The 8,404-nt window shown below is 40.3% G+C and overlaps 1 non-coding gene across 1 annotated transcript; it reads right to left on the bottom strand.

Annotated features, from left to right (window-relative positions):
• Positions 1–5,569: 5,569 nt before the first annotated feature.
• On the bottom strand, positions 5,570–5,677 carry LOC130953927 (small nucleolar RNA R71). The gene has a single exon (XR_009076092.1). It is a non-coding gene; the product is annotated as a small nucleolar RNA R71 (small nucleolar RNA).
• Between the last annotated feature and the right edge of the window lie 2,727 nt (positions 5,678–8,404).

Genomic DNA, 8,404 nt, shown 5'->3' with positions numbered 1-8,404 from the left:
TTGGGTTTCAGGAGATATTGAGATCTCCGAATCAAAACATTTTTATCCCTTCCTCAACCAATGCGTTCATTGAATTTGCTTGGCAATCTTATATGATTGGATCCCAATCCCTTGGCTCACCAATTCTCTCTAAAAACAAACAAATTCCCAATCCCTTGGTTTAAATGTTCATAAGAAGAGATGACGCTCGATCACTGATTATACCACACAGTTTCATGAACCACAATTTGGTAGGATTACATGTCACAATATCCATCCAAACCCCAATCCAATTCACTGTGAGAAAGCTTCTCTAACATGAATCCTCCATTCCTTTCCCAAGGTTCCGAAGGATTCCAATTATGGATAGTTTCTTTCCCAAGACAACTAACCAATGGAATTAGATCGAGAAGCTTTCTAACAAAAATTCAAGAGAAAAGATTGAAGAAGAAGATAAAAACTATTATGATTCATTGAATTACAATAGAGCTCCCTAACCCAATGAAAGGGGTTTAGTGAGTCATAGCTCTGAATTCAATTACAAAAAGTATGAAAACTAGAAAAATGATCCAAAAGTCTTTCAACTAACTTAAATTCTATCCTATTTATACACTTTCTAAATTGAGCTTCTGTTGTGTTTCTTGGGCTTTGAGGCCTTTCCCTGATTTCCTTTTGCTTTGGGTTTATGATCTATAATCCTGATGAGGCTGCTGATCCAATTCTGTAACATTCATTGAGCCAACTTAGTGATAATCAAGTAATGACACATGACTCAACAAATTGAAATTCCAGACTCATCAATTCTTCAGGCCCAATCCCATAAACCATGATATTCAATTGGGTTTCATACCAGAGTACGTTTAAGTTAATGTTTGTGCTCAAATGCTAACTTAAAACTGCAATATCTTTGGCCCAGAAACCTTTTCAAATAGTGGTGTTTAAGTTGCAGTTTAAGCTTAAACTGCAACTTAAACGCCAGACACTTCCAGTGATGCCTTTTGTGGAAGCACGTTTAAGTTCCAGTTTAAGCTTAAACTGGAACTTAAACGTTGGACACTCCTGGAGGTGGTATAACTCAAGCACGTTTAAGCTTTAGTTTAAGGTTAAACTGAAGCTTAAACGTGGAAATGGAAGAAAGCAACCCTGGAGGGTAAAGTAGTCGAACACGTTTAAGCTTCAGTTTAAGGTTAAACTGAAGCTTAAACGTGGAAATGGAAGAAAGCAACCCTGGAGTGTGGAATGGTCGAACACGTTTAAGCTCCAGTTTAAGCTTAAACTGGAGCTTAAACGTGGAAATGAAGAAAGCAACCCTGGAGGAGAATTTGGTCGAACACGTTTAAGCTCCAGTTTAAGGTTAAACTGGAGCTTAAACGTGGAAATGGCTCCCTGGTGCATTTCTCATTTCTGGCGTTTAACTTCCAGTTTAAGGTTAAACTGGAGGTTAAACGCCACTTTCAGCTTTTCCTCAGCTTTCATGATTTTGGCGTTTAAGCTCCAGTTTAAGCTTAAACTGGAGCTTAAACGCCACTGATAGTTCCCAGCATTATATGGCTTGGCAGTTTAAGTTCCAGTTTAAGCTTAAACTGGAACTTAAACTCCACATGTGATATTCAAGCTTCCTTTATTGATTTTGTTGCTTCCTTGCCTAACCTCTTCTTCCCTGAAATCATCCAAACAACTGCATCAAAGTCTTGCAAAATTTCATGAGAAATCTTCCATTCATAGCATTCAAGTAATATAACTAAAAACTCATGGAATTTGCATCAAAATCATACTGTTTGGATGGTTCATTGCTTTGTTATTCATTTAACCATTCTTGGTTACTTTAAGCTCAAGAAAATGCATAAAACAACTAAAACTAACAGAAAAATGCTAGTGAAACTAGCCTAAGATGCCTTGGCATCACACAACACCAAACTTAATACTTGCTTGTCCCTAAGTGATGAGCGGATAATTTGTACGCTTTTTGGCATTGTTTTTGGTATGTTTTTAATATAATCTAGTTAGTTTTTAGTATATTTTTATTAGTTTTTAGTTAAAATTCACTTTTCTGGACTTTACTATGAGTTTGTGTATTTTTCTGTGATTTCAGGTATTTTCTGGCTGAAATTGAGGGATCTGAGCAAAAATCTGATCCAGAGACTCAAAAGGACTGCAGATGCTGTTGGATTCTGACCTCCCTGCACTCGAAGTGGATTTTCTGGAGCTACAGAAGCCCAATTGGCGCGCTCTCAACGGCGTTGGAAAGTAGACATCCTGGGCTTTCCAGCAATATATGATAGTCCATACTTTGCCCAAGATTTGATGGCCCAAACCGGCGTTCAAAGTCACCTCAAGAAATTCCAGCGTTAAACGCCGGAACTGGCACCAAAATGGGAGTTAAACGCCCAAACTGGCATAAAAGCTGGCGTTTAACTCCAAGGAGAGTCTCTACACGAAAATGCTTCATTGCTCAGCCCAAGCACACACCAAGTGGGCCCGGAAGTGGATTTTTATGTCATTTACTCATCTTTGTACACCTTAGGCTACTAGTTTTCTATAAGTAGGACCTTTTACTATTGTATTAGACATCTTGAGATCTTTGAATCTTTTGATCACTGGGAGGCTGGCCTCACGGCCATGCCTAGACCTTGTTCTTATGTATTTTCAACGGTGGAGTTTCTACACACCATAGATTAAGGTGTGGAGCTCTGCTGTACCTCGAGTATTAATGCAATTACTATTGTTCTTCTATTCAATTCCGCTTGTTCTTTGTCCAAGATATCACTTGTTCTTCAACTTGATGAATGTGATGATCCGTGACACTCATCATCATTCTCACTCATGAACAAGGTGACTGACAACCACTCTTGTTCTACAAGCATATGAGGCTTAGTGAATATCTCTTGGATTCCTGATAACACGATGCATGGTTGATCGCCTGACAACCGAGTGCTCGCCTGACAAACGAGCCAGCCATTCCGTGAGATCAGAGTCTTCGTGGTATAGGCGAGAACTGATGGTGGCATTCAAGAGAATCCGGAAGGTCTAACCTTGTCTGTGGTATTCTGAGTAGGATTCAATGATTGAATGACTGTGACGTGCTTCAAACTCCTAGCAGGCGGGGCGTTAGTGACAGACGCAAAAGGATCGATGGATTTTATTCCGGTCTGACCGAGAACCGACAGCTGATTAGCCATATGCTGTGACAGAGCATGGGAACATTTTCACTGAGAGGATGGGAGGTAGCCACTGACAACGGTGAAACCCTACATGAGCTTGCCATGGAAAGGAGTAAGAAGGATTGGATGAAGACAGTAGGAAAGCAGAGAGACGGAAGGGAAGGCATCTTCATTCGCTTATCTGAAGCTCTCACCAATGATATACATAAGTATCTCTATCTTTATCTCTATGCTTTATTCGCTTATCACTATACCCATTTGAGTCTGCCTGACTGAGATTTACAAGGTGACCATAGCTTGCTTCATACCAACAATCTCCGTGGGATCGACCCTTACTCACGTAAGGTATTACTTGGACGACCCAGTGCACTTGCTGGTTAGTTGTGCGAAGTTGTAGTGATCACAATTTCGTGCACCAAGTTTTTGGCGCCGTTGCCGGGGATTGTTTCGTGTATGGACAACTGACGGTTCATCTTGTTGCTTAGATTAGGTATTTTTTTTCTTCAGAGTTCTTAAGAATGAATTCTAGTGTTTCATGGTGATCTGTTGAAATCTGGCTGGCTGTGAAGCCATGTCTAATCTTATTGGACCGAGGTTTCAACTGATCATCACAGTAGCTTGTTGATTTCTATCAATCTTGCTATTGGAGCAATGATCTGCTAAGGCTTGGCTGGCCATTGGCCATGTCTAGTGTTTTGGACCGAAGCTTTCTTTGAAAGCTTGGCTGGCTGTGAAGCCATGTCTAATTCCTGGACCGGAGTCTTAGACTAGCATTGCAATGATTCCTGGAAATTCAAATTGAAAATTCTAAAACCTTTATTTTCTATTTTCCATAAAATTTTCGAAAAAAAGCACAAAAAAATTTTAAAATCATAAAAAACCAAAAATACTTTATATTTCTTGCTTGAGTCTAGTGTCTAATCTTAAGTTTGGTGTCTTGCATGCCTTGTTTATTTGATCTTGGTTCTATTTTCAAGTCAATAGTACAGGGAACTGAAGATTCAGAACATGCAGTAGAGGAATTACACAGAAAAAGCTGGGCGTTCAAAACGCCCAGTGAAGAAGGACAGACTGGCGTTTAAACGCCAGCCAGGGTACCTGGTTGGGCGTTTAACGCCCAAAGAGGTAGCATTTTGGGCGTTAAACGCCAGAATGGATACCATTCTGGGCGTTTAACGCCAGGATGGCACTAGGGGGAAGATTTTGTTTTTCAAATCAATTTTTTTAAGTTTTCAAAGTTTTTCAAAATCAAATCTTTTTCAAATCATATCTTTTCAATCAAATGTTTTCAAAATCAATTTCTTTCTTTTTTCAAAGATACTTACTAACAATTAATGATTTGATTGAACATTTCAAAGTTGTTACCTTTTCTGTTGAGAAAGGTTTAAATGTTTGAATCATATCTTTTCTTGTTAGGCAAGTCATTAATTTTTAAAATCAAATCTTTTTAAAAAATTGTTTTCAAATCATATCTTTTAAAATTGTTTTCAAAATCATATCTTTTTAAAAGCATAACTTTTCAATCATATCTTTTTAATCACATCTTTTTCAAAATAGTTTTCAAATCATATCTTTTTGATTTCTAATTTCAAAAATCTTTTTCAAAAATTTCTTGATCTCTTTCTCACTCCTGATTTTCGAAAATCAATTAGAGTTTTTCAAAAATGTTTTCAAAATATTTCACTTGATTTTCGAAAATTTCTTCCTCTTTTCCCACATCCTTCTGTTCATGGAGTATCACTCCTTCTTAATGCACAATTCGAACTCTATCTAATTAAGTTCGAATTCTTCTACCTCTTCTTTCTATTTTTCTGTACCTCTGACACCTCAAGGAATCTCTATACTGTGACATAGAGGATTCCACATTTTCTTGTTCTCTTCTCTTTCATATGAGCAGGAGCAGAGACAAGGGCATTCTTGTTGAAGCTGACCCTGAACCTGAAAGGACCTTGAAGCGAAAGCTAAGAGAAGCTAAGGCACAACTCTCTGTTGAGGACCTGACCGAATTCTTCAAAGAAGAAGACATGGCAGCCGAAAACAACAACAATGCCAACAATGCAAGGAAGGTGCTGGGTGACTTTACTGCACCTACTCCCGACTTCTATGGGAGAAGCATCTCTATCCCTGCCTTTGGAGCAAACAACTTTGAGCTTAAGCCTCAATTAGTTTCTCTAATGCAACAGAATTGCAAGTTCCATGGACTTCCAATGGAAGATCCTCATCAGTTTTTAGCTGAGTTCTTGCAAATCTGTGACACAGTCAAGACTAATGGGGTTGACCCTGAGGTCTACAGATTGATGCTATTCCCTTTTGCTGTAAGAGACAGAGCTAGAATATGGTTGGACTCTCAACCTAAAGAAAGCCTGGACTCTTGGGAAAAGCTAGTCAATGCCTTCTTGGCAAAGTTCTTTCCACCTCAAAAATTGAGTAAGCTTAGAGTGGAAGTCCAAACCTTCAGACAGAAGGATGGTGAATCCCTCTATGAAGCTTGGGAAAGATACAAACAATTAATCAAAAAATGTCCTTCAGACATGCTTTCTGAATGGAGCATCATAGGTATTTTCTATGATGGTCTCTCTGAACTATCCAAGATGTCTTTGGATAGCTCTGCTGGAGGATCTCTTCATCTGAAGAAGACGCCTACAGAGGCTCAAGAGCTAATTGAAATGGTTGCAAATAACCAATTCATGTACACTTCTGAAAGAAATCCTGTGAACAATGGGACAAGTCAGAAGAAAGGCGTTCTTGAGATTGATGCTCTGAATGCCATACTAGCTCAGAACAAGATATTGACTCAACAAGTCAATTTGATTTCTCAAAGTCTGTCTGGAATGCAAAATGCACCAGTCAGTACTAAGGATGCTTCATCTGAAGAAGAAGCTTATGATCCTGAGAACCCTTCAATGGAAGAGGTGAATTACCTAGGAGAACCCTATGGAAACATCTATAATTCTTCATGGAGAAATCACCCAAATTTCTCATGGAAGAATCAAGAGAGACCTCAACAAGGTTTCAACAATAATGGTGGAAGAAACAGGTTTAGCAATGGCAAGCCTTTTCCATCATCTTCTCAGCAACAGACAAAGAATTCTAAGCAGAACCCCTCTGACTTAGCAACCATGGTCTCTGATCTAATCAAAACCACTCAAAGTTTCATGACTGAAACAAGATCCACCATTAGGAATTTGGAGGCACAAGTGGGACAGCTGAGCAAGAAAATTACTGAACTCCCTCCAAGTACTCTTCCAAGTAATACAGAAGAAAATCCAAAAGGAGAGTGCAAGGCCATCAACATGGCCGAATTTGGAGAGGAAAGAGAGGAAGTGGACGCCACTGAGGAAGACCTCAATGGGCGTGCACTAGCCTCCTCTGAGTTCCCCAATGAGGAACCATGGGAATCTGAGGCTCAAAATGAGACCATAGAGATTCCATTGGACTTACTTCTGCCTTTCATGAGCTCTGATGAGTATTCTTCCTCTGAAGAGGATGAGTATGTCACTGAAGAGCAAGTTGCTAAATACCTTGGAGCAATCATGAAGCTAAATGACAAGTTATTTGGAAATGAGACTTGGGAGGATGAACCTCCTTTGCTCACCAAAGAACTGGATGACTTGTCTAGGCAGAAATTACCTCAAAAGAAACAAGATCCTGGGAAGTTTTCAATACCTTGTACCATAGGCACCATGACCTTCAAGAAGGCTCTGTGTGACTTAGGGTCAAGTGTAAACCTCATGCCTCTCTCTGTAATGGAGAAGCTAGGGATCTTTGAGATACAAGCTGCAAGAATCTCACTAGAGATGGCAGACAACTCAAGAAAACAAGCTCATGGACTTGTAGAGAATGTTTTGGTAAAAGTTGAAGACCATTACATCCCTACTGATTTCATAGTCCTAGAGACTGGGAAGTGCATGGATGAAAACATCATCCTTGGCAGACCCTTCCTAGCCACAGCAAAGGCTGTGATTGATGTTGATGGAGGTGAACTGATCATTCAAGTGAATGAAAAATCCTATGTGTTTAAGGCTCAAGGATATCCCTCTATCACCATGGAGAAGAAGCATGAAGAGCTTCTCTCAAATCAGAGACAAACAGAGCCCCCACAGTCAAACTCTAAGTTTGGTGTTGGGAGGCCACAACCAAACTCTAAGTTTGGTGTTGAACCCCCACATTCAAACTCTAAGTTTGGTGTTGGGAGGTTCCAACTTTGCTCTGAGTATCTGTGAGGCTCCATGAGAGCCCTCTGTCAAGCTACTGACATTAAAGAAGCGCTTGTTGGGAGGCAACCCAATGATTATATTTTATATATTTTCTTTTGTTATTTTATGTCTTTTGTAGGTTGATGATCATGAGAAGTCACAAATTCCATTGAAAAAGCAAAAACAAAATGAAAAACAGGAAGAAAAATAGCACACCCTGGAGGAAGAACCCACTGGCGTTTAAACGCCAGTGAGGCTAGCAGTTGGGCGTTTAACGCCCAGTCTGGCACCATTCTGGGCGTTTAACGCTAGAAAGGGGCACCAGACTGGCGTTAAACGCCAGAAAAGGGCAAGAACCTGGCGTTAAACGCTAGGAATGGGCACCAGCCCGGCGTTTAATGCCAGAAATGGCTCAAAACGTGATTTTTGATGCCATTTGGTGCAGGGATGACTTTTCCTTGACACCACAGGATCTGTGGACCCCACAGGATCCCCATCAACCCCACCACTCTCTCCCTCTTCTTCACTCATTCACCACTCACATCCATCCTTCATAAAACCCCACCTACCTCACCATTCAAATTCAAACCACTTTTCCTCCCAAACCCACCCATACATGACCGAACCATGTGCCCCCCTCTCCTATATTAACCCTTCTTCACCCCTTCATTTTCACACAACCTAAACACCACTTCTCCTCCTCCTTGGCCGAACACAAAGCCACTCCCTTCTTCCTCATTTCTTCTTCTTCTACTCTCTCCTTTCTTCTTTTGCTCGAGGACGAGCAAACCTTTTAAGTTTGGTGTGGTAAAAGCGTTGCTTTTTCGTATTTCCATAACCATTTATGGCATCCAAGGCCGGAGAAACCTCTAGAAAGAGGAAAGGGAAGGCAAAAGCTTCTACCTCCGAGTCATGAGAGATGGAGAGATTCATCTCATGGGTGCATCAAGACCACTTCTATGAAGTTGTGGCCATGAAGAAGGTGATCCATGAGGTCCCTTTCAAACTCAAAAAGGGTCAACTTTAATCAAAGGTTGGACCAAGTCCTCACAGACAATTGTGAAGAGG

The sequence above is a fragment of the Arachis stenosperma genome, chromosome 1, assembly GCF_014773155.1.
Source record: "Arachis stenosperma cultivar V10309 chromosome 1, arast.V10309.gnm1.PFL2, whole genome shotgun sequence".
Taxonomy (NCBI): Eukaryota; Viridiplantae; Streptophyta; class Magnoliopsida; order Fabales; family Fabaceae; genus Arachis; species Arachis stenosperma.
This window is presented reverse-complemented; position numbering and strand designations above follow the sequence as displayed.